General features: G+C 46.5%; 1 non-coding gene across 1 annotated transcript; it reads left to right on the plus strand.

The window, feature by feature from the left end:
• Positions 1–688: 688 nt before the first annotated feature.
• On the plus strand, positions 689–854 carry LOC122802956. Its single transcript, XR_006365028.1, has one exon. It is a non-coding gene; the product is annotated as a U1 spliceosomal RNA (small nuclear RNA).
• The last annotated feature ends 6,581 nt before the right edge of the window (positions 855–7,435 follow it).

The following is a 7,435-nucleotide window of genomic DNA, read 5'->3' on the forward strand; positions in this document are numbered from 1 at the left end:
CAGTTGGCTATCCAGCTGGCGATAAAAAGGTTTATGCCTAAATTAGTGAGCTTCTATAATGGCTGAGTGGGTATTGTATCAGAAGTTTTGGCCAAGTCAAGGTAAGCTGTGGGCACAGTCTCACCTTTCCTTTTTTTTTTCACAGGCGACGGCAGGCTCTGTCTGTCAGTCACGCTTCATTTGGGGTATCGGATTGTCATTACGGCAACCGGAGGTACACTTTCAACAGCTTAGAGGGCCTCCTTTGTGTTCAGCTGCTGCCTGTGTGTCTGGTTAGAGCTGCTGAGCAAAGCATGCTAGCTGCTCAAGCATTCCACGACGAGCAAAGCAGCTTTTTCACCCGTTGTTTTAAAGCACGCAGGTAGAGATTGTAGATCTTTGTAGCTTACGAGAATTACATCAGTCTACTCAAAAGCTCTTCCCATTAAAACACCGCCGCTTCTCGCCTCAGTGCAAAGGAGACGAGTCAAAACCTAATGCAAATTTTCATGGACAAAGCACTATGGGATATCACTGCAGATGCCGAACTTTCCTCAGGAATTTCTTGCTGCTCCAGTAAAGGTACAGAGCCACGGTTTATGCTCAACCCCAGGTTTGTCACTGTCCTCATACACCATTGTAAAACAACTCACCGCCCAGGTAATGACGCTTACACCACTGGACCTGCTCATTCTCCGGCAGCAAAAGCATACTTACCTGGCAGGGGGAATACCGCGATCAAGAAGGTGGTTTCCCAGGGCGAGGCTCTTCCATTGCACACTTCGGTTGGGTTGACCCCTGTGATTTCCCCAAATGTGGGAAACTCAACTGCATAATTTATGGTAGTGGGGATCATGTCACAAGACTTCCCTCAGTTTACGTTAATGAAATATTGGCTTTCTTTTCTTCTAGTGTGCCTGGGGGTTTTTTTTATCTTTTTTTACCACCCCTTACCTTTTCCTCCAGCGATGCATTTCTGTCTCTGCCCTTTGCACAAGGCTGTGCATGCATTTTTATCCTCCTTCCTTCTTTTTCTTCGTGCTCTTCTTTCTTGCTCTTCCTTTCTGTCTTTCTAACTATTCCATTTCAGGGCTGAAATAAAACATTTCACAGCTTTACCACAAAGGCTCATCCGCACTCTGCTGCACTTTGCTGGCAAGGAAAGCTTACTTTGCTTTTATGTTTTGCATTTTCTATCACTTTATTGCCTTTCCATATTTTCAATACTGTGCTTCCTTTTCTTTACCTTCTGCTTTACTTGCATTCTGCTTTAACAGCATATTAAAACTTCAAAAGAGACCACAGCTCTCTCTCTCTCTGTCTTCTGAGTCAGGCAGATTTTTTCCCCGCTCTCCCACCCAGTCACAGTTGCTGTCTTGCTAATTGCCACTGTCTTTCTAGCTGCCTGCCTCTTATGTTAATCTGACCACATACCTCATTTCCTCTCTTACTTTCACTGGCTTGTGTGAGTAATCACAAAATCAGCATTTTGAAATCCCTCCCCTTCAGCTATTCACATTTATTGGCCATCCTGCTGTATTCCATAGTACCAGAATACAAAAGTGACCACCCCTTTCAATCCATCCTGCTGTTTTAAAAATAGTAACTCTCCACTAAACCTTCACTTTTTAAACAGGTAAAACTTAAGTTACCTACTTTCACATCTAACTTCGGTAGTGCACACTGCAGTGTGCATTTGTTTTTCGCCTTACCTTTAAGCATCCCTGTCACTAGCACTTTCTCTAATACCTGCTGGAAAGCACTAGGAGGCCTTAAACTCATACAAGCACTCACGCCTCCTTGTTAATAAGGAGAAATTAATAGTAGGCACTAAACAGCCTATAATTGCAAAGTACCTTGCTAGGGTAAGGGAAAACAGCTCCTGTACTTTACACAAACAAATAAATAAAAAAGCACCAAACCAGGCATGTCCAAGGGTCAGCTTCCGGTGATTTCTCCTGTCCACCTGGTGAATCTGGGCATACTGGGGCAATCGTGTACACAGACAACCCTCCCCTCCTACCACCCAACACTGCAACCTGTGAGAGATGCACTTACATAGCCAAAATGGAAGCAAAGCTCTTCCACCCCAGACTGCGTTAGACAGTCAAGAGGAGAAGGTTAACACCCACACTACACCTCAAGCAACACACAGCCCTTCTAAACCCGCACCACCAACACCCACATATAGCAACACTAAATCCACATATGCGGAGGCCCTTAACTGTAACCTGCCCAAGCAACAAGGACCACTGAAGCTGAAACGCAAACAGACACCAGTCACAACCAAAGTGTCACATAGTTCGCAACACCAGTGTGTGCCACCCAGCAACAGCCCCTAAGGCAAGACAATGTACCCAACACTTTAGTCATAGGTGACTCTATAGTCCGGCACACTGATGTCCCTCTCACCAGGTTGAACAAGGAGGAAAATTACAGTCAGCTGCCTGTCGGGTGCCAGGATCCGCCACATAACGCATGCACTCAAGTCACTCCACAGAGAGTACAGATATGACTCTGTCATTGTCCATGTCGGAGTGAATGACTTGAGGCATACCTCCCCGGACTCCATGAAAAGAGACATGGAAGAGCTCTCGGATCACGTGGCCCAGGCAGGTATGACCCTAGCCCTGAATGATACCACGATATAAGGACAAAATGATTGACTTCAACAATCGGCTAAGCTTCTGGTGTCATTCAAAGGGGATCCAGTATCTGTCTGCCTGGGACGACACGATTGACAGACCACGATGCTTTGCCAGAGGTGGTCTGCACCTGTCACCCCTGGGATTCAGGTTACTGGCTAAGGCTCTTGCCACCCCTACAGTGCCTTCTTTAGGCAAAGTTCAAAGGACAAAACCACCACCGTAACAGGTACAAGCATGCAAAATCTGAAGGTAATGCTACTCAATGCTAGAAGTCTAAACCTCAAAATGCACTCTCTCGAGGCACTCCTAAAAATGGAGAACATCGATATCTGTGCGGTAACTGAGGCCTGGTTCAAGGCTCCAGAGAGCACCCCTGCAATACCAGGCTACAACTCTTACCACACTTTTCGGCCACCAAACCAGGACGGAAACACTAAAGGTGGAGGAGTGTCAATATTCACCAAGGATATTCACACCGCCAGGCTAGACGCCCAACACAATGCGACTGAAATTCTCCAGGTGCAACTAACACTAGGTAAGACTGCAATCCAAATTGTAGCTTGCTACAGATACCCCACCATACCCCAAGATTCTCGCTACGCCTTTCTAAACATACTGGAAAATATTAAGATAGAACCAAACACCCTAATACTGGGTGATTTTAACTACCCTGCCATTAACTGGGAAAACTACTCATGTACCAAAACCTTTGCCCAACGGTTCTTGGAATTCATAAATTCCAACGCCCTGGATCAACTAATCCATAGTCCCACCAGGGGCTCCAATATCCCAGACCTGGTCATTACCAACATGGGAAATCGATGCGTCACACCTATGGTCACCCCCTCGTTAGTCAGGTCTGACCATAAGCTAATCACCCTTAACATCCACATCCCACCCCCACCCCCAGTAAGGAAACCTCCATAAAAAAACTTCTCCAAAGCCAACTTCGTGCTACTCAAGTCAGAAGTGACAATCTTCACGACACCCATGCAGACGGGAGCTGAAAGTTCAACTGCTGAATCCTACACTAAGGCACTGTACGAGCACATCCACTCATGCATGAATCGTGCCATCCCAAATAGAACCAAGATGCTCTCATCCAAAAAAAAGGAAGCCAATCTGGTGGTCCCCTGCCATAAAAAATACTTTGCAACAAAAGGAAGAAACTGTTGCAGGAAAGAGGAAAATCCCAGGCTGCAAAAATCTCCCTTACCAGCCTCAGTAAGAAACTGAGATCCCTCATAAAATCCTCCAAAGCTAGTTACTTAATATAAAATTGCCAAAGATTCCAAAGACAACCAGAAGGCATTCTATAACTATGTCAAGAATCTAAATGGCGATGCTCAGATCTGCTCTGAGCTAAAACAGAATGGCATTAAATATACTGATCCCAAGGATATTGCCAATATCCTGGCAGATCGATTCAGTGCCAACTTCACCCCCCCTCTCACCCCCTAAATGGCCCATCTCAATACCGGAAGATTGCCAGATTCCGGTAATAATGGCCACACAGGTAAAAACGCACTCTCCAAAGCTAAGAATACAGCATCCATGGGACCAGATGACATCCTGGGCTGTGTACTACATGAACTACAATATGAACTGGCACCTCACCTAAGTGTCATGTTTAATCATAGCCTCGGGTTTTGTGCCCACTGAGTGGCACAGAGCTACAGTTATCCCATTCCACAAGGGGGGATCCACCTTGGATCCCGGAAACTACCATCCCATCAATCTGACAAGCCTTATCTGCAAGGCCACAGAGCGTATTATCATGGAACTTAAAACTGAAGACATCGGCGACCTTCAAACACTGGACCCCACCCAGTTTGGGTTCGTGAAGGGCCGATCTTGTCTCCTGAACCTGATTGACTTCTTCGAATCAGTCTCCAGAGCCATGGACAAGGGTAAGGTGGTACACACAGCCTATCTAGACCTTGCCAAGGCCTTTGACACCATCCCCCACTCTGGAATCATAGACAAACTTACTATGCTGGGCATTAATCCCCACGCCACCCAATGGGTTGCTAACTGGCTTACTGATAGAACTCACACTGTAAAAGTAGCCAACTCCAAATCCAGCTCCAGACAAGTGACAAGTGGAGTACCTCAGGGTCCAGTCCTGGGACCGCTCTTGTTTGGCATCTACTTCTGTGAAGTACAGGCCAACACTAAGGGACTCTGGCTAACAAAGTTCGCAGATGACTGCAAACTGGGAGCCATTATTGAATCCCCAAATGATGTGGATACTCTACGAAAGGGCCTTACAGAAACAGATGCTTGGTGCCAGAGCCATGGGCTCAAGCTCAGTGCCAAGAAATGTATAGTTATCCCTTTGGGAAACAACACGATCCGTGAATTACCATATAGGTGGCAGCACACTAATCAGCTTAAAGTGTGATAAGAGACTTAGGGACACAGGTGGACAGTGGTCTCACCTTCGATAACCACATCGCTACAACAGTCAGGAAATCCTTCTATGTGGCACACCTCATCACTAAGGGCTTTTCATCCAGAAAAAAGGAGGTCACTGTCCCACTGTACTCATCACTCATTAGACCCATTATAGAATACAACGCCCCATTTGGTATGTACCTCTCAAGACATCTGCAACAACTGGAAAGGCCGCAGAAATACCTCACTAAAAGAATCACAGGCCTAAAGCAGATGCCCTACGCTGACCGCCTTAAAAACTCCAGCTATACTCTGTCGCATATCGTCTACTCAGAGGCGATCTCTGCTTAACATACAAGGCCATGTCAAACCCAGAGCTGTTGGACATGCTACACTTAAAGAAATCCCAATCCCTCAGAGCCACACGCTCCAGGGATCTAAACCTTGTCATCACAATAAACAAAATTTGATCGAGGGATAGGTTCCTGACCCAGAGACTCCCCAGACTCTGGAATAGATTGCCCATACATGTCAAGCAGAGTGCCTCTTTGGCCCTCTTCAAAAGGAACCTTGACGACTGGATGGGAGAAAGGAAATTCACCCCAGGGATCACATCAGTCGCCCTGCTAGACAGGGGTCCAGGGAAGTAAATAGTGTGGGAAGAAATAGCCAGGGAATTGTTATGGCCAGGCTTGTATAGGCCCTAGGGCTGATAGCCTAGTACCAACCTATGAACTTTCACATCATCATTCTTTCCTTCATCCCTCCCATGCAGTTAATATGTACTCGTGAAAACCATTGCATTTTACATTTTTCTTAACCGCCACTCCCTCTCCTCTTATAAAAGGCATATTTCCCTTGCAGGCAGATAACCACAGTCAGGAAGGTGGTTTCTCCATTCTTTTCAGCTTGCCTTGCATTGCCTTGCCATCTTCGGATCTTGTATCTGTGGTACTTTTTGACTTGCTAATATGTAGGACATTCATCAGTGTGCTTTACTGATGCCTTGTAAGCCAGGTGGAGATCACCCCTCAGCAATCTGTAGGAGACTGAGTAGATGGCATGGGATTTACGGTGCTCCGCATAAGGCAGGAATGTTACGCCTTGACTTCTTTTTGTAAAGGACCTTTGTGCTCTCTTTAGTTGCTGCATTTGGCTGCTCAGGTACATACCAAAGGTAGCACTATATTCTGTGACTGGTCTGATAAGGGTGCAGTGCAGTTGGATAATGACCTCTTTGGACCTAGATGACATGCCCTTGTAAACTCTGCAATGTAAGATCAGTTTCTTCACCACCGTGGCCACCTGGGGGTCGAAGGTAAGGCTACTGTCTATGTGCATACCCAGATCCCTGACCACTGAGTCGACTCTGAGGGGTGTATTATCAACATGGTAATTAGCCGATGGTTGATTTCCCAAAGGGTACAGTTATGTGTTTCTTAGCATTGAGTTTAAGACCATGGCTCTGGCACCATTTCTTAGTCAGAGATAGACCTTCTTGAAGAATGCTAGGTCTGCAGGGGGGTTGATCATAACCCCCAGCTTGCAATTATCTGCAAACTTAGTCAGCCATTAACCCTCAGCTTTTGCTTAGTTTCAGAGAAACAGATGCCAAAAAGGAGCGGGCCCAGTGCTGAGCCCTGGAGGACTCTGCTGTTGACTGGCCTTCTGGTGGAGGTGGCCCCACCAAATTTGACCTCCTGGGTCCTATCGGTGAGACAGTTGGCTATCCAGCAGGCTTATAAAAAGGTTTATGCCTAAATTAGTGAGCTTCTATAATGGCTGAGGGGGGTATTGTATCAGAAGAGTTGGCCAAGTCAAGGTAAGCTGTGGGCACAGTCTCACCTTTCCTTTTTTTTTTTCACAGGCGACGTGCAGGCTCTGCCCGCCAGTCACGCTTCATTTGGGGTATCGGATTGTCATTACGGCAACCGGAGGTACACTTTCAACAGCTTAGAGGGCCTCCTTTGTGTTCAGCTGCTGCCTGTGTGTCTGGTTAGAGCTGCTGAGCAAAGCATGCTAGCTGCTCAAGCATTCCACGACGAGCAAAGCAGCTTTTTCACCCGTTGTTTTTAAACACGCAGGAAGAGATTGTAGCTCTTTGTAGCTTACGAGAATTACATCAGTCTACTCAAAAGCTCTTCCCATTAAAACACCGCCGCTTCTCGCCAGTGCAAAGGAGACGAGTCAAAACCTAATGCAAATTTTCATGGACAAAGCACTATGGGATATCACTGCAGATGCCGAACTTTCCTCAGGAATTTCTTGCTGCTCCAGTAAAGGTACAGAGCCACGGTTTCATGCTCAACCCCAGGTTTGTCACTGTCCTCATACACCATTGTAAAAACAACTCACCGCCCAGGTAATGACGCTTACACCACTGGACCTGCTCATTCTCCGGCAGCAAAAGC

This window comes from Protopterus annectens, chromosome 5.part0 (assembly GCF_019279795.1).
Source record: "Protopterus annectens isolate FY-2018-M chromosome 5.part0, PAN1.0, whole genome shotgun sequence".
Lineage (NCBI taxonomy): Eukaryota > Metazoa > Chordata > Ceratodontiformes > Protopteridae > Protopterus > Protopterus annectens.